Raw genomic sequence first — 19,768 nt, 5'->3', positions numbered from 1 at the left:
GCTATTTCGCTAGTATTACTTCTATTTTTATCGATTGAGCACAAGAAATTGCCCAGTCAACAGTTTCAACTGTCCAATAAAATGATCGAAAATTGGGGATTTGCCCAATTTAACACAAAGTTCCAAATATTCCAATTTCAAAATAGGCTCCAGAATAAACAATGCAGGCATTCCTGACACTAAACTAACATTTCCTCTGTTTACTAGTTACGTTTCCAGGCTTTACAAATGAATTCCATATTGAATTTTTATTCGCAATGAATTTTTATTCACACAAAAAAAAAAAAAAAAAAAAAAAGATTTACTGTTACGCAACATTGTAATACACCTACCCTCCGACTTATGACCTACTCAACATACGTCCACTCGACTTACGACCATGAATCTGGCAGCTGGTGCATATTGCTGTACAATATTTGACGCTACTCGCAGCGGCAACAGGCCATGCACGCAGCAACAGTGAGTTACCATGCCTTATCAGCAGCATCATACTGCATTAATTGTACTAACTGGACAGTAAATTTCACCATGGTCCCTAAGAGGAAGTCTGAATCTTGCACTGAAGATTGTGGCAAGAAGGCAAGAAAGGCTCTATTTGTTTTCAATGTTGCACAAACCTGTCTGTATCTGTCTTTATGTCTTCCTGTGTGTGTGCCTGTCTTTCCGTCTGTTGTCTGTCTAAGAGCCTCTCATGAACCAACAGGTATTACACATGAAGCAGAGTCGTCACATCTTCAATATGACACTAATATCAGCTCTACGGCTTATCACAATTCATCTAATATGACATAATAAACAATATAAATAACATAAAAGCCTGATATACAAACTAGAATGAATAAAATATGAACCTAACTGCTTTAAACTCCACATCTTGCACCTGTGCTGGAGTGCAGGTACACATTAAAATCACTGATTGTGTGTTATTGGTCTTGAAGATGTCATATTAATAATGATAATAACACAATAATAATCACTCTGAGGTGCATTAAATGTGTATAAAATGTTAATATAGACATTTTGCTTAATCCATTTATGATTTTTTTCAAAATTATATAATAAACATGCTATATAACATATACACATATAAATTAACAAATATGAGATGTTTTTCCAGTCGGCTTGACAGTGAAAAAAAAACATTCGTGTCCGGGCTGGTAACACCACCTAGTTTGTTCACAAAACTTGCGAACCTTCTACACTCTCATTCTCTCTCTCTTTTACTGATGGAGGAGATGCTGGCAGAGGTTTAGGGTAGTGGAAGACAGCAGGCTGGCATATGTTCAGCAGATATACACACATCCAACAACACTGGAGAGTTGCTTTCGTGTCGTTTTTCTATCGCTTATTCGCTTAACTTACTTGCTACACTGTTAATTCTACACTTTATTGCTGGCTGGCACTATAGCCTTTATCAATACCTGCTGCTTTAGTATCGTATATATCATAGAATCACTGCAGAAAGCACATTCTCCCCTCTCTCTTCCTCCTCCACTTTGGTAGTTTGCTACGAGTTTTTCCTTGAATTTTACTGTGTTTCTTTCCTTCTTTATCACAGAGATGGCACTAGAAACTTTCTTTGGGCCCATGGTGGCTTATTTAGCAGTTACAAGCACTAAAAACAATGGAATACAAAATATATCACATGTACGCATGGAATCGACCGCAATGGCTTGTAAACAATGGCACACTGGCTATACACGGAGTGTTGGAGTGGCTGGGCCCGCTCAGGGCGCATGGACACGTTCAGAACGAAAGCCTTTAGACGAGTTTTTCGGCATTGGTAGAGCCAATATTTTGATGCCAAAGAGAGCCGTTAGTTGATTTTGGCGTTAGATAATGCCACTGTTAGTTGAGGGTCCACTGTAAATACAAAAGGACCCCAATGGAAATACTTAAGTCACTGACTTTTTTGGGTTATCCTAGCTAGGTACTTTACACACATGCTGCTATGTATGATAAACTATGTAACTATTTGTGTATATCTGAATAAACTTATTTATTTATAAATTAAAATATAAATATTTCTTATTTATAAATTACATACATTGTTTAACCCTTTGAGGGTCGACAGGCCCTCTCCGAAACTCGTTCTCAGGGTCGGCCAAATTTAAAAAAAAAAAAATTATTTTCTCCTATGAAAAGATAGAGAATCTTTTCCCGATCATAAAGACACCAAAAGTTTGAAATTTGATAGAAAACTTACAGAATTATGCTCTCGCAAAGTTAGCGGTCTCGGCGATGTTTACGCATCGGCGATTTTGCCCACTTTGAGCCCCATTTTCGGCCAATTTCACTGTACTAGTCGACAAAAAACATGAATATTTCGCTAGAACTCCATTTTTTCTATCGAATGGATGCAAGAAACCACTCATTTATGAAATTCAACTATCCAGTACAGTGGTCAGAATTTAGCAATTTTGCCAATTTCACACAAATTTCAAAAGATGCCAATTTCGGAATAGGGTCCAGAATAAACAAGAAAGACATTCCTGGCACTAAAATGACATTTCCTCTAGTCATTAGTCATGTCTCAAGTCCCCTCTTATATTCTTTTGCTTTCCACTTTGAATTTTTATTTTCACAAAAAATATAAGATTTACTGTTATGCAGACTACTGCATTAGTGTAAAAAATGGTATAAATATTATTGGTGCACTTGTGAAAGAATATTAGACTCACCAGTTGACGTGTATTGCACGCTTGGCATGATTTGTTTACTTTTGAAGTTTGGTAAAAATCGAACATTTCTGCTACTTTGAGCTCAATTTCAAGGCACCTTTCTTTGTAAAACCAGTCAAAATCATCTCAATTTCTGTAATATGTCTTCCATTCTATAAAATGAGACCAAGAAAACTAGAATACAACAATAAATACCATACGAAAATACACTGCAAAGTCGCTGATTTATTCAAAAAAAAATGGTCAAAGTTTTTTTTTTCTCATTATGCACTGTGTGCTGCAGGATTTTTTTTAGACTGTGCACACTGACCACATAGACCCATTCTTTCATATGAAGGCCTACCAGCTTTCTCCCACTAGATTTGAGGCCGCTAGAATTTATGAGTACTAGTACGTCAAAAACCCCTACGCGTAAAACGTACTAGTACGACGAAAACCCTCAAAGGGTTAAGTGTGATGGTGGTGGTGGCGGCAAAAGCCTCCATCTCCACCAACACGGTTTCTCTCAGTGGCGGCCCTTAAACCCAACAACACCACTTACACCATTTACTCCTCTCATACATTATGACATTTTATTCATTCTAGAGTATATATCATGTTTCTATGTTATTAATATTGTTTATGTCATATTAGATGATTTGTGATAGATAAATAAGATGTAGAGATGATATTAGCGTCATATTGAAGCACATAATAAACTTGCCTTCCTCTTGCCTCCTGCATGTCTTCCTTACGCCAACAAGTCAACAAAGGTAAGTCAATAAAGATAAGTGTGATGTTAAATGTTCCTTTACCCATTTTATTAGTGCTTTATATTTATTTGTCATTGTTTTCTGTATGTATATGTATATTAATCTTTAAAAAAATATATTTTTTGTTAATACTTTTGGCTGTCTGAAATGGATTAATTAGATTTCCATTATTTCTCATGGGGAAAATTAATTCAACTAACGGCTAATTCGACTAAAGGCTAGCTCTCTGGAATGGATTAAAGGCGTTAGTTGAAGGTCCACTGTATATCTCCAAAAATTAAAACACATCCTCTACCTTGAGGCCTATCTTATGTCACATACTTATGGTCTAAAACTGACCAAAATCATCTCTATTTCACTAGTATTTCTTCCATTCTATCAACTAATACTAAGAAAGCCCATAAAACCATACACTGCATGGGGGCAGGATTCTTTTTATACTGTGCACACCCACTGCAAAATTTACTGCTTACAGCATATGCAAGGCTGCTGTGCTGAAAACGTAATCTACACAAGCAACATTAGCATCAATAATGTAGATCTATGTGGGAGACAATGAAAGGGTAGCTTTCAGTATGTTTTTGTAAATATAAACTACAGTGGACAATCAGGTAAAGGCTTCATCGGTTAGCACCAAAATCAGCTAATGGCTCGCTTTGGCGTAAAAATATTGGCTCGTCCAATGCCAAATAACTCAGTTAAGGGCTTTCGTCCTGAACGTGTCTGCGCGACCTGAGCGGGCCCGGCCACTCCATACTCCTTGTACAGCCAGTGTGCCATTGTTTACAAAGCCAGTGGGGACAATTCCACATGTACATGCAATATATTTTGTTTATTCCATTGATTTTAGTGCTTGTACCTGCTAAATAAGCCACCATGGGCCCCAAGAAAGCTTCTAGTGCCAACCCTGTGGTAAAAAGGGTGAGGTGTACCATCGAATTAACCCCTTGACTGTCGCAACCCCCAATCCTGAGGTGTCTCCTGGTGTCGCAAAATTAAAAAAAAAAAAAAAAAATCTTATGAAATGATAGAGAATCTTTTTCAGACTGTAATGACACCAAAAGAATGAAATTTGATGGGAAACTGATGGAATTACGCTCTCGTGAAGTTAGCGACCTCGGCGATGTTTGCAAATTGGCGATTTCGCCCGCTTTGAGCCCTATTTTCGCCTAATTTCATTATTCCAGTTGACCAAACTTATAGCTATTTCTTTAGACAATGCAGACATTCCTGGCTCTAAAATAACATTTTCTTTGTTCATCAGTCACGTCTCCAGGCCCCTCTGATATTACTCTTGCTTTCTATTTTGAATTTTTATTCAAACAAAAAATAGAAGATTTACTGTTATGCATACTACTGCAATACTGTAATAATTGTACAAATAATGTCAACTCATTCATGACTGCAAATCAGAATGGCTAGTTGGACATTCATTGGACAATGACATCATTTGTTTACTTTTGAACATCGGCAAAAATCAAACATTTCCCCTACTTTGAGCTCCATTTCCAGGTTCTTTTTATAGGAAAACCAAACAAAATCACCTCTATTTCTATAATATATTTTCCATTCTATAAAATGAGACCAAAAAAAAACGAGAATACAACCATAAATACTATACAAAAATAGACCACAAAGTTGGCATTTTAATAATAAAAAAAAAAGTCGGAGTTTTTTTCTCATTATGCACTGCGTGCTCCAGGATTTTTTTTTATATGGTGCACACTGACCACACAGACCCATTCTCTCACATGTGGGCCTACCAGCTTTCTCCTGCTTGATTTCAAGCAGCTAGAATTTATGAGTATATATAAGTCAAACACAGTGGCTCGTAAGATGTATATAGTATATGACCGAAACAGTCAAAGGGTTAAAGAAAGAGATAATTGCAAAATACAAGAGTGGAGTGCGTATCTCGGAGTTGGAAAGGTTATATAACAAACCCCATTCAACCATCACTACTATCTTGGCCAACAAAAAGGCAATCGAGGAAGCTGTTGTTGTGTAAGGTGCAAGTATGCTTACAAAACAGAGATCGCAAATACTTAAAGATGTGGAGAGATTGTAGTTCGTGTAGATAAACAAGAAACAATAACATGTGAAAAGGCAAGGCATGTAGATCTCATTAAGAAAATGCCTCCAAATAGTGCTGCTATTGATGAATTAAGGCCAGCAAAGGCTGGTTTGAGAGATTTAAGAATCATGGTGGCATACACAGTGTGATAAGGCATGGTGAGGCTGCCAGTTCTGACAAAAAAGCAGCTGAAAAATATGTGCAGGACTTTAAGGAGTACATAGACACTGAAAAATTAAAACCCCAACAAGTGTTCAATTGTGACGAAATAGGCCCGTTTTGGGAAAAAACGCCAAACAGGACCTACATTACTATGCATGTATCATTGTTTTCTGTGTAGGGAAATGTATATTTCATGTAAAAAAAAATTTTTTTTTTTAATACTTTTGGGTGTCTGGAATGGATTAACTGGATTTCCATTATTACTTGCACCTATCCTGTTCCTTATTCTCATATCAGACGATGTAAACCATAGCACTGTATCATCCTTTGCAGACGATACTAGGATCTGCACGAGTGTGTCATCCATTGAGAACACAGCAAAGCTCCAAGAAGATATAAACCAAGTTTTCCAATGGGCAACAGAGAACAATATGATGTTCAATGAAGACAAATTCCAACTACTCCGTATGGAAAACTGGAGGAAACATTAACTAGGACTGAGCATACTACAAACTCTAATCACACAATAGTGCAGAAAAGTAATGTGAAGGACCTAGGTGTTGTAATGTCTGAAGACCTCACCTTCAAGGACCACAACAATGCCATTATCACATCTGCGAGGAAACTGATAGGATGGATAATGAGAACATTCTAGACAAGAGATGCTAAGCCAATGATGATCCTTTTTAAACCACTTATTCTCTATAGGCTGGAATACTGAAGCACTTGATGTACTCGCTGGAACGCAGGCGAGAGATACATCATAATCTACACCTGGAAGATTCTGAAGGGACTGGTCCCTAATATGCACACACAAATCACTCCATACGAAAGCAAAAGACTTGGCAGGCGATGCAACATACCCCCAGTGAAAAGTAGGGTACACTAAGAGAAAACGCAATAAGTGCCCGGGGCCCAAGACTGTTCAACAGCCTCCCACCATCAATAAGGGGCATTACCGGTAGACCCCTGGTTGTCAAGAGGGAGCTGCACAGATTCCTGAAGACGGTGCCGGATCAGCCGGGCTGTGGTTTGCATGCTGGACTGTGTGTGACCAGCAGTAACAGCCTCGTTGATCAGGCCCTGATCTACTGGGAGGCCTGGTCGTGGACTGGGCCGCGGGGGCGTTGATCCCTGGAATGCCCTTCAGGTACAAAGTCAGATTCGGGATAAGTCAGTCTCTCTGGAACGGATTAACTACGTAATCCGGGGGTCTACTGTACGTGAAACAGCTTTAGACCTGTGACTCCCATGGTGATAATTTAAAGAGTAAATTATTAGTTTCCTGAAAGGATATGAAAACATCTAGTGTTGATCGTTAATGCATAAAAATCCTAATTACAGTGAACCCTCGCATACCGTTGGCATCACATAACGTTAAATCCGCATACCGATACATTTTATCACTAAAATTTTGCCTCGCATACCGCTAAAAAACTCGCTCAACACTATTCGTCCAAGACGCTTCTAATGTGCGGCCTGAGCCAGCTTCACATGTTCCGCTGGTGGCATTGTTTACAAGCCAGCCTCCGCGGTAACATCCAAGCATACAATCGGAACATTTCGTATTATTACAGCGTTTTTGGTGATTTCATCTGCAAAATAAGTGACCATGGGCCCCAAGAAAGCCTCTAGTGCTAACCCAGTGGTAAAAAGGGTGAGAAATACTATCATACCACAGTCAGCTGCTGCTGCACCACAGTCAGCTGTTGCTTGACCAGTCAGCTGTTGCTGGATCAATCAGCTGCTGTTGCACCTCGATCACTACGTGCCGCAAAATGCCCTTCTCACACTATACCACTCACTTATTTATCCATACCTCACCTATGCTATTTGTGCTTGGGGATCAACTGCAGCAACACACCTAAAGCCAATAATAACACAACAAAAAGCTGCAGTAAGAATAATCACTAAATCCCATCCCTGGCAACACCCTCCCCCCACTCTTCATAGATCTAAACTTACTCCCTGTTCAGTACATCCACACTTACTACTGTGCAATCTACATCTACAGGACCTTAAACTCCAATATCAACCTTGACCTAAAACGCTTTCTTGATAGTTGTGACAGAACCCACAGGCATAACACCAGACACAAACATCTCTACGACATTCCCCATGTCCGACTAAACCTTTACAAAAATTCAATGTATGTCAAAGGCCCTAAAATCTGGAACACCCTACCTGAGAACTCTAGAACTGCAGACACATTCGTCACCTTCAAAACTACCATTAGAAAACATCTTATCTCCCTGATAAACCCCATCAACCAACTACACGAATACCACCTGGTGGTTCACACTTACACTCACTCACCCATTTGACCATAAACAGAAATATTAATCTTAAAATAATGAATCCTATGATACTCCAATACTGAAACTATGTACTGTGCCAAAACAAAAGCATTCACATTGCTAAACTCACAAACTAGTATTTAGTCACTTAGTCATAATACCAACTTAACTCATAATTTGTAATATTTTAAAATAAAGAATTAAACTAAGTCTGCCCGAAATGCCTAGCCATGCTAGGTGTTCTAGTGGTACACTCTGTAATCATTATTTAACTACATGTAAACCACACAACAACCAAATTCTGTAAATTCAACGTTGTAATCTTTATAGAGAATAAACTTTGAATTTGAATCAGCTGTTGCTGGACCAGTCAGCTGTTGCTGGATCAGTCAGCTGCTTCTGCACCACGATCAGCTGTTGCTGGACCAGTCAGCTGTTGCTGGATCAGTCAGCTGCTGCTGCACCACGATCAGCTGTTGTTGGACCAGTCAGCTGTTGCTGAATCAGTCAGCTGCTGCTGCACCACGATCAGCTGTTGCTGGATCAGTCAGCTGTTGCTGGATCAGTCAGCTGTTGCTGGATCAGTCAGCTGTTGCTGGACCAGTCAGCTGTTGCTGGACCAGTCAGCTGTTGCTGGACCAGTCAGCTGTTGCTGGACCAGTCAGCTGTTGCTGGACCAGTCAGCTGTTGCTGGACAAGTCAGCTGTTGCTGGACCAGTCAGCTGTTGCTGGACCAGTCAGCTGTTGCTGGACCAGTCAGCTGTTGCTGGACCAGTCAGCTGTTGCTGGACCAGTCAGCTGTTGCTGGATCAGTCAGCTGTTGCTGGACCAGTCAGCTGTTGCTGGATCAGTCAGCTGTTGCTGGATCAGTCAGCTGCTGTTGCACCATCAGCTGTTTCTGAACATGACTCGTCCCGAACCTGTCCGTCCAGCCTGAGCGCCTGCCTTGCCGTCATTGTTTACAAACCAGGGTGGCCGGTTGTATGCATACATTCGATACATCTTGTATTATTCCATTATTTATAGTGCTTGTAACTGCTAAATAAGCCACCATGGGCCCAAAGAAAGCTTCTAGTGCCAACCCTGTGGTAAAAAGGGTGATAAATACTATCGTACCACAGTCAGCTGATAAATTGGACCAGTCAGCTGTTGCTGCACCACAGCTGCTGCTGCACCATGGTCAGCTGCACCACAGCTGTTGTTGCTGCTGCACCACCATCAGCTGTATTACTCGAAGATGTGGTGTGTGTGTTGTTGGTGTGGCTTAACGTGAAACAATTACCGAGAAACGATTAACCCGGGAGGGTTAGCCACCCAGGATAACCCAAGAAAGTCAGTGCATCATCGAGGACTCTCTAACTTATTTCCATTGGGGTCCTTAATCTTGTCTCCCAGGATGCAACCCACACCAGTCGACTAACACCCAGGTGAACAGGGAAAAACGCCTGGAACTAGTGCTCATATTGGTGAATTTAAAGCCAGCAAAGGTTGGTTTGAGAGATTTAAGAATCGTAGTGGCATACACAGTGTGATAAGGCCTGTTCTGGAAGAAAATGCCAAACAGGACCTACAGTACTCGGGAGGAAAAGGCACTCCCAGGACACAGTGTCTCATCATTGCTGCATCTTCAATAAAGGTAAGTGTCATTTATTCATTTAGTAGAGTAGTACATGCACAATATATACGGTGCATGTACTACTCTACTATTGTGCATGTATCCTTCTCTTTGTGTGTAGGAAAATGTATATTTCATGTGGTAAAATTTTTTTTTTCATACTTTTGGGTGTCTTGCACGGATTAATTTGATTTCCATTATTTCTTGTGGGGAAAATTCATTCGCATAATGATAATTTCGCATAACAATGAGCTCTCATGAACGGATTAATATCGTTATGCGGGGGTCCACTGTAAATTCCATAACTGAAAATGTACCCCATCTTATACTTTGGGAAATGGAAAAAAAATGGTTAAAAAAAAAAAAAAAAGTGCCCTCTCCCCAGTCATATAGCAGGTCTGGATCAACTTAAAAGCAATATTGCACAGTAAGCATTTGTCACGCTTACAAAATCTTGAGGTAGATTCCATAATGCTTAATCAACAGCAGTGTATGAAGGATACATTATAGTATAGGCTAACTTTATTAATGTAATACAGTAGAACCCCCATATCCATGATTTCAGTTATCCATGGTATACCATGGCCTGAAAATAACCCTTAATTTTGCTTAATAATGCCCCAAAGTGCAAAAGTAATGACACTTGCAGTTCTTCAAAGCTTAAGAAGAAACTGTGAGATCCTTCCCATCAGTGAAAGTGACAATTCTAGATGTATTTTGCATAATTCATCAATTACACTTTATCATAGGTATGTACGTAAATGAAAAATGACGTACAGTGGAACCTCAGTACGCGAACAGCTCCCAACTCAAACACAGCTCAGCACTCAACCAAACACAACCTGCCAGAACTTCACTGTAAATTATTTTGAGTTTCTTAGCATTTTTTTTAAATTTGTATAAGTCACCACGGGCCTACAAAGTTTAGTGATAACAACCAACCAAAAAGAAAATGGGTTGCAAAGAATTTGTTCAATACATACTTTAATGGATTGGCACTTGAACACCATTCTGGAATGAAATACGTTCCAGTACCGAGGTTCCACTGTACAGTGGTACCTTGACTTACGAGTGTCCCAACTTACGAATTTTCCAAGTTACGAGCCGTTGCTCGGCCAATTTTTTGCTTCAAGTTGCAAGCTAAAATCCGAGTTATGAGCGAGCTTCAGATACACTGCCACTCGCAGGAGAGAGGAAACATCAAAAACCTCGATAATAACTAATATGTAACATCTTTTCAATTCTGATACCAGTGGTAGTCTCATCCTGCCAGAATGTTCTATAATGTATGCCCTAAGTAAAGAGAAACAATTCTGGAATATGGAATACGTATATGTAATACATGTTCAACAGGCCGGCTGGCTGGCTGATTTGCTTTGGCTATCTCTATCTCCTGTCTGTCTGTACCTGTCTATCTCCTGTGTCTGTACCTGTCTATCTGTACCTGTCTATCTCCTGTCTGTCTGTACCTATCTCCTGTCCGTATCTGTGTGTGTGTGTGTGTGTGTGTGTGTCTGTGTGTGTCTGTGTGTGTCTGTGTGTGTGTGTGTGTCTGTGTGTGTGTGTGTGTGTGTGTGTGTGTGTGTGTGTCTGTGTGTGTGTCTGTGTGTGTGTCTGTGTGTGTGTGTGTGTGTGTGTGTGTGTGTGTGTGTGTGTGTGTGTGTGTGTGTGTGTGTGTGTGTGTGTGTGTGTGTGTGTGTGTGTGTGTGTGTGTGTGTGTGTGTGTGTGTGTGTGTGTGTGTGTGTGTCTGTGTGTGTCTGTGTGTGTCTGTGTGTGTCTGTGTGTGTCTGTGTGTGTCTGTGTGTGTCTGTGTGTGTGTCTGTGTGTGTGTCTGTGTGTGTGTCTGTGTGTGTGTCTGTGTGTGTGTCTGTGTGTGTGTCTGTGTGTGTCTGTGTGTGTGTGTGTGTGTGTGTGTGTGTACTCACCTATTTGTGGTTGCAGGGGTCGAGTCATAGCTCCTGGCCCCGCCTATTCACTGATTGCTACTAGGTCCTCTCTCTCCCTGCTACATGAGCTTTATCATACCTCGCCTTAAAACTATGTATGGTTCCCACCTCCACTACTTCACTTTCTAGACTATTCCATGACTTGACTACTCTATGACTGAAGAAATACTTCCTAACATCCCTTCGAGTCTTCAACTTCCAATTGTGACCTCTTGTGTCTGTGTCCCATCTCTGGAACATCCTGTCTTTGTCCACCTTGTCTATTCCGCGCAGTATTTTATATGTCGTTATCATGTCTCCCCTGACCCTCCTGGCCTCCAGTGTCGTCAGGCCGATTTCCCTCAACCTTTCTTCGTAGGACAATCCCCGTAGCTCTGGGACTAGTCTTGTTGCAAACCTTTGCACTTTCTCTAATTTCTTGACGTGCTTGACTAGGTGTGGATTCCAAACTGGTGCTGCATACTCCAGTATGGGCCTGACGTAAATGGTATACAGGGTCTTGAACGACTCCTTACTGAGGTATCGGAACGCTATCCGTAGGTTTGCCAGGCGCCCGTATGCTGCAGCAGTTATCTGATTTATGTGCGCCTCAGGAGATATGCTCGGTGTTATACTCACCCCCAGATCTTTTTCCTTGAGTGAGGTTTGCAGTCTTTGGCCATCTAAACTATATTGTGTCTGCGGTCTTCTTTGCCCTTCCCCAATCTTCATGACTTTGCATTTGGCAGGGTTAAACTCAAGGAGCCAGTTGCTGGACCAGGCTTGCAGCCTGTCCAGGTCTCTTTGTAGTCCTGCCTGATCCTCGTCCGATTTGATTCTTCTCATTAACTTCACATCATCTGCAAACAAGGACACTTCTGAGTCCATCCCTTCCGTTATGTCGTTCACATATACCAAGAACAGCACAGGTCCTAGGACTGACCCCTGTGGAACCCCGCTTGTCACAAGCGCCCACTCTGACACCTCGTCACGTACCATGACTCGTTGTTGCCTCCCTGTCAGGTATTCTCTGATCCATTGCAGTGCCTTTCCTGTTATGTGTGCCTGATCTTCTAGCTTTTTCAGTAACCTCTTGTGAGAAACTGTCGAAGGCCTTTTTGCAGTCCAAAAAAATGCAGTCGATCCACCCCTCTCTCTCTTGTCTTACTTCTGTCACATTGTCATAAAACTCTAGTAGGTTTGTGACACAGGATTTTCCTTCCCTGAAACCATGCTGGTTGTCAATTATACACTTGTTTCTTTCCAGGTGCTCCACCACTCTCCTCCTGATGATCTTCTCCATGACCTTGCATACTATACACGTTAGTGATACAGGTCTGTAGTTTAGTGCCTCATGTCTGTCTCCCTTTTTAAAAATTGGGACTACATTTGCCATCTTCCATACCTCAGGGAGTTGCCCAGTTTCAAATGATGTGTTGAAGATCTTTGTTAATGGCACACACTATCTCTGCTCCCTCTTTAAGGACCCACGGAGAGATGTTGTCTGGTCCCACCGCCTTTGAGGTGTCAAGTTCGCATAGCAGCTTCTTCACTTCCTCCTTGGTTATATGTACCTCATCCAGCACTTGCTGGTGTACCCCCCTGTTCTGATTTCCTGGAGTCCTACTGGTTTCCACTGTAAATACTTCTTTAAATCTCGTGTTGAGCTCCTGACATACCTCTCGGTCGTTTCTTGTGAATTCCCCATCACCCTTCCTCAGTCTGATTACCTGGTCCTTGACTGTTGTTTTCCTCCTGATGTGGCTGTACAACAGCTTCGGGTCAGTCTTGACTTTCGATGCTATGTCATTTTCATATTGTCGCTGAGCCTCCCTTCTTATCTGTGCATATTCATTTCTGGCTCTTCGGCTAATCTCTTTATTTTCCTGAGTTCTCTGTCTTCTGTACCTTTTCCATTCTCTAGTACACCTAGTTTTTGCCTCCCTACACCTTTGGGTGAACCAAGGACTCGTTCTGTTCTTCCCATTATTTCTGTTTCCCTTGGGAACAAACCTCTCCTCTGCCTCCTTGCATTTTGTTGCCACATAGTCCATCATTTCTTGTACTGGTTTTCCTGTCAGTTCCCTCTCCCACTGAATGTTTTGAAGGAAGTTCCTCATGCCTGAGTAGTTCCCCCTTTTGTAGTTTGGTTTTTCCCATCCTATTCCTGCTACTCTCTCCACTTGGAGCTCAACTATGTAGTCGAAGCACAGAACCACATGATCACTAGCTCCCAGGGGCCTTTCATACAAGATATCCTCGATGTCTGAACTACTCAAGGTGAATACAAGGTCCAGTCTTGCTGGTTCATCTTCTCCTCTCTCTCTGGTAGTATCTCTAACATGTTGATGCATGAGGTTTTCCAGTACTACATCCATCATCTTGGCTCTCCATGTTTCGGAACCCCCATGGGGCTCCAGGTTTTCCCAGTCAATCTCCTTGTGATTGAAATCACCCATAACTAGTAACTTTGCTCCCCCCACGTGTGCTCTCCTGGCCACCTCGGCTAGTGTGTCGACCATGGCTCTGTTGCTCTCATCGTATTCTTCTCTTGGTCTCCTGCAGTTCTGTGGTGGGTTGTACATTACTGCAATTATCACCTTATGTCCCTCAGACTGGATTGTTCCTACTAAGTAGTCCCTTTCACCCGTGCCATCCATTCCTTCCATTTTCTCAAAACCCCACTGGCTTTTAATGAGCAGTGCAACTCCTCCTCCCCCTCTCCTCCCTCTGTCTTTCCTGAAGATTTGATATCCGGGTGGAAAGATTGAATCTGTTATTATTCTGGTGAGTTTTGTTTCTGTGAGTGCTATTATGTCTGGGGATGTCTCCTTGATTCTTTCGTGCCACTCCTCATACTTATTTGTTATTCCATCTGCATTTGTATACCATACCTTCAACTTCTTTTCTAAGACTGTGGTCTGGGAGGTGTATTGGGGTTGGGGAAGTGGGAGACCTGATAAGGAACTATGGGTGGTTGCTGTGGGGGTGGAGTTTGTAATGTAGTGGGTGGGGGCATTGGATATGGCATGGGTGTTGTGGTTTAGAGTGTTTGGCTGCACTGGGGTTGACCTGGTTGGGAGGCTTCTATAGGAAGCTGTGAGGGAGGTTGTATTTGATCTTCTTCCTGTGTCTGGGATCTCCTGTCTGTCTTCTCCATCCCCTCTCTTTCCTCCTTTCGCCTTTGTACCATCTCTCTCAGTTTCCGCCTTTCGTCTTGTGTTCTGTCGCGGTCGAGATACACCTTCCTGTATCCCGGCATGTCCCTTAATCGTGCTTTTTCCTGCAGTATCCTGTTCCGAGTCGATTCTGCCTTGAAGGTCACTTTCACTGGCCGGTTTCTTTTTTTTACAAACCCCCCTATTCTCCAAAAATATTCCAGCTGGGTCATGTCGTCTTCTCCGATTACTTTCATGATGCTTTCAATTGCTTTTTTTTCCCCTTGTTTTCTTGCTTCATATGTTTCCCCTTCAACTTCCTGTAGCCCATACACAAAGACTGACCTCACCCTTTCATTCTCCCACTGCATATCCCTGTGTATCCCCTCATTCAATTTGATTTCCTCCATTGCAGCTTTCCTTTCTTCAGTTTCACTAGCTACTGTACATGGGCTCAGTGGCCTGTCATTTTCCCATCTCGGCTTTCCCTGGGCTCTGTTGTGGTCTTTTAGGGCCTCCACATATAGCTTAGCTCTTTCATTTACTACAGTCTCCACTGATAGAGCTTCTACATGCAGTTTTGCTCCTCCTTTCCCTACAGTCCCCTTATTTGTGGCTGAGGTAGCGGTCTCTGTTGTCAATCCCATAATGTTCTTTAGTTCTTTAGGCTGTTTCAGATTTTCCAGTTCCTCTTCTAAACTCTGTATCCTGGCCTCTGCTGCTTTGACTTTCACCTCCCACTTCCTGCTTTCCATGTCTATCCTCTCTTCCATTCTCATGCTAAGTTCTTCTAGTTTCTTTTCCCATTCTTGTTCCCTTTTTGTGAGCTGTGTGTGTCTGTGTGTGTACTCACCTAGTTGAGGTTGCGGGGGTCGAGTCCGAGCTCCTGGCCCCGCCTCTTCACTGACCGCTACTAGGTCACTCTCCCTGAGCCCTGTGTGTGTGTGTGTGTGTGTGTGTGTGTGTGTGTGTGTGTGTGTGTGTGTGTGTGTCTGTCTCACAGGTACACAAATACAGTAATTGTGTCTCACAGGTACACAAATACAGTAATTATATATATATATATATATATATATATATATATATATATATATATATATCTATATATATATATATATATATATATATATATATACAGTGGACCCCCACATAACGATCACCTCCGAATGCGACCAATTATGTAAGTGTATTTATGTAAGTGCGTTTGTACGTGTATGTTTGGGGGTCTGAAATGGACTAATCTACTTCACAATATTCCTTATGGGAATAAATTCGGTCAGTACTGGCACCTGAACATACTTCTGGAGTGAAAAAATATCGTTAACCGGGGGTCCACTGTATATATATATATTGTAAATTACCTAGGCTAACCCAAAAAATACAGACAAAGTGCTATACTATGCTTGTAGATATAAGGCATAATAAGCATGACTGGTAAGTAATACACATTTTCACTTGTTCAGGAATCAGATGTGATGACTCTGCATCATGTAATACCTGTTGTTCTCTGAGACAGAGACAGGAAGACAAACACAGGCAGACAGAAAGACAGACATGCAGAGACAGAGATAACACACAGACAGAGCTAGACAGACAAATAGAGGAATAGAAACATAGAATGTTTATGTGGGGTGTTTTTTGGGGGGGCTAGAATGGATTAATGGCATTTCAGTTAATTTCAATGAGGAAAATCATTTTGATATACGGGCAAATTGAGTTACGAGCTTGGTCACAGAATGAATTAAACTCAAGGTACCACCGTATAGGGTTTGCTGCTATCTATGGTAGATCTTGGAACATATCCCACGTGGATACGGGGGACTACTGCAATTATGTTTTTTCCAAAATAAATGAAGGAATTTAGGTTATTTGTACAGTTCATTTATACACAGAACAGGTTTCTTTTCTATATTTATACTTGCACAAATTACAAGTGAAGGATAAATTAGCCTGTCTCCCACACCACCATATTTAACCCTCCTTAACCACTCCAGTGATGGCATTCAGAGTTGAAGCCTTTATTAAAAAAAGATCGCTTCTAAGTTCTGATCACTGAAATAAGATGTGGAAAAGGAAAATATTAAAGATTTGTAGTTAGAGCAATGCACAATAACTCACTACATGATGTTACACGTTTCAGAACAAATAATATTAAATAAATAAAAGTAGGCACAAAAACAAATGTGTTTTGTGGTAAATATTTAATTCAAGAACTTTCATATTTCATTTTTAATTAGAAAATCTAGACTACAGAATTAGACTATGTCATCATCACAGTAAGTGAAACTGATACAGCTGCAAATAAACTAAAATATGCCCATTAAAGTGAGAACAGAAATCACAGCCCTGAAACTCCTCTGCATAGATTTAAATGCTGTCCATGTTATGTCTGTACAGTGTGTGCTATTAGGTTTAATGAAAACAACATGCTGTATAGCAACTTCTAGTCAGTAGTAAACAAAACTATTACGGAAATAAAGCACCAAGTGAATGATTTCACATTCGTATAATGCACACAGAACTTAATAATCATAAAAAACTAAACATTTTAATTCGTTTAAAAGTTGGGCTTTATTTTTACTCATCAGTAAAATAGCGTTTTTAACACCCCACTTTAAAAATGAGGCCATCAAATTCTTGATTCTTTGAGAATAAAATATTCTGGTAGCTTTTATTCAATATTAAACTTGGTCCAGCTTAAGGTACACTGCTACATTTCATTTACGTTTTAACGGTCTCAGGATCCCATTCAACTGTCCTGGCTTAGCTGATCAATGACAAAAGCTATAACGTTGTCACCCCTCAACCATGATTCTGGTGTATAGCCAACAATTCAACAAAGGCACTAAACGACAACCAGCCAAGCACAGAAAAAATTTAGGCCCAGACTTGAAAATTTAAAATATGAACCTTTAACTGGTTGGCAATGTAATGAATCTCTCACTCGGGATCTGAGTCATGTACTTACTGCACCTCCACAATTCAGTTATTCAATGATGCATGTTTGCAACTAGCCTTTCTTCTTTTTTTTTTTTTTTTTTGTATGTTGCTATGTATAAAAATAACCAACTGAGTCCAACTCCTGTAGTTTTAATGTTTAACACATGAGATTAATAAACTATAAATTAATTGTAAGGTTGTTTATCATAGTTACAGATTTCAAGAACTTGGTCAGGTATCACCCCTGGCTTTGATATTAAAATTTAAGAAATTTCTTTATATCCTCCAAAAACTTCTACTCTTTCTTTGTACATTGTTAGTTCTGAAATCTGAAATTCTAACACAATTTCCCTAAAATAGTTGAAAGAGACAAATGAGCCCAGACATAACATGAAACTAACAGCTAATACTAACAGTATTAAAGTATAAAAGCCGCTGAATTCAACAAATTGGAAGGTCAATGAGTAACTATATGTAATCTTTGGTTCTTACCAAATCTATAGAGCAGATCATAACAGTGCAAATGTTTCCTCTTTTTCTTAACATTTAGTAAACACAGTCATCACTTTTGCACACCACTGACTATATGGCACTTCTGTCTCTCAGGTCCTTCTAGGAACCGAATTAAGAGGAAGGTAAACAATTTCAAGCATTTTAAAACCAATGTTCTTTTGCTTTTTAAAATGTGAATATGTTTAGGTTCAATAAGATATCAAGAGAGAACTGAAGAGATATGGCATTATAATGTATACCCTTGCACAGGACAGTATATACGTATATCATTTAAAAATGTATTAAATTTTTTACCAACTTAGCAGTGTGTGATGCTTATTTCATATTTTCAATGTGCAAACCAGTGCAGTCATAATTAAAATGGAAGGCGGACATCCATGTGAATGTGCCGCATATGAGCTTTTAAGTTGCCTTTAGTTGCTGAACGGTGAGGGCAGTATGGACACTTGAAAGGTTTCTCTCCAGTATGAGTTCGTAAGTGTCGTTCCACATCAAGCTTGCTTCTAAAACCCTTTTGGCAGACTGAACAAAAGAAGCGCACTGGAACTCGAATGCTCTGAGCCATGGGAAGAAGAGGCATTGTTGAGCCATCCAGCTGACCAGGTAGAGGAGATGATTGAGTCAGGCCACTTATCCCTGAGGTGTGCATCGGGAGAACCTGAGAAGCGTTGTATGTAGCTGATGGCTCTAGCAGTTCCTCCGAGCATCCACCAGTACCTTCCAGAATCTGCAGCAGCTGCCCAGACACCATTCCTGAGAGCCCCTACAGGAGAGAACAAAGCTAGTCACTCTCTTGTCTGATGCTAGTGGTGCAACAATGCATCTTTGAAACCGTTAAGTAGAAATGACAGGAGCGTGTACTGTATTTAGTAGTCACCAATTCTTTGGTTATATTGGGCATAGCTTGTCATTGTGGACATTCTTGATATGGGCCTTGAGATTTCCTTTCTGTGCCATGGAACGCTCACAATATGGACATTTGTAAGGCTTCTCACCAGTGTGAGTCCGCACATGCCGACCCAAATCTGCTTGGCTGCGGAAACGCTTGAGACACACGGTGCACTGACGCCGCAAAGTCGCAAGAGTCAAGTTTCTGCCATCATCTTGCAAACCCCGCTTGGGCCAAACATCCTGCAGAGAAAACCGCAGTCTCAGCACCATTCAACGTATCAAAACGTTATCGTCATATGTCTTGACAAATGGGTCTGATCTTACTGTAAAACCACTGCTTCATGCATTTTCATTTTTATCCTTCACATTTACAGTAAATAAGAATAAATTAAAACCAGAAAACTTCTGCATGTTCAGAACATATACGAAGCACTCATTTTTTATTTTCTGATCCCGAGTAACAGTCCAATTAGAAACTGCACACAAAACTAGAAACCAATGCAGAAACTACGCTTTACAAACAAACCACGCCTTTCTTTGAAAAGATTCCCTGCCACTGATATTTGCACCATCTCCCACAACACTTTACTGTTCTATCTGACTTGTTACAAAATCTATTCTTAAGTCTGAGTAGCTTTTATTTAACAGACCAATTCTTACTTAGTTGGTAGAAGTCACAGTACACTGTTGACTTGTAATAGGCAATTCAATTTAAGACACTTCTTGTTAAGGTTTCCACAACTTGAGGTGGAGCATTGC

The 19,768-nt window shown here is 40.8% G+C and overlaps 1 protein-coding gene across 9 annotated transcripts in view; it reads right to left on the bottom strand.

Moving 5' to 3' along the window:
- Positions 1 to 19,768, bottom strand: part of LOC128692563 (protein tramtrack, alpha isoform) — a 397,508-nt gene that overhangs the window by 221,761 nt on the left and 155,979 nt on the right. The gene's annotated exons all lie outside the window — the stretch shown is intronic.

Source organism: Cherax quadricarinatus, chromosome 30 (assembly GCF_038502225.1).
Source record: "Cherax quadricarinatus isolate ZL_2023a chromosome 30, ASM3850222v1, whole genome shotgun sequence".
NCBI classification, from domain to species: Eukaryota; Metazoa; Arthropoda; class Malacostraca; order Decapoda; family Parastacidae; genus Cherax; species Cherax quadricarinatus.
This window is presented reverse-complemented; position numbering and strand designations above follow the sequence as displayed.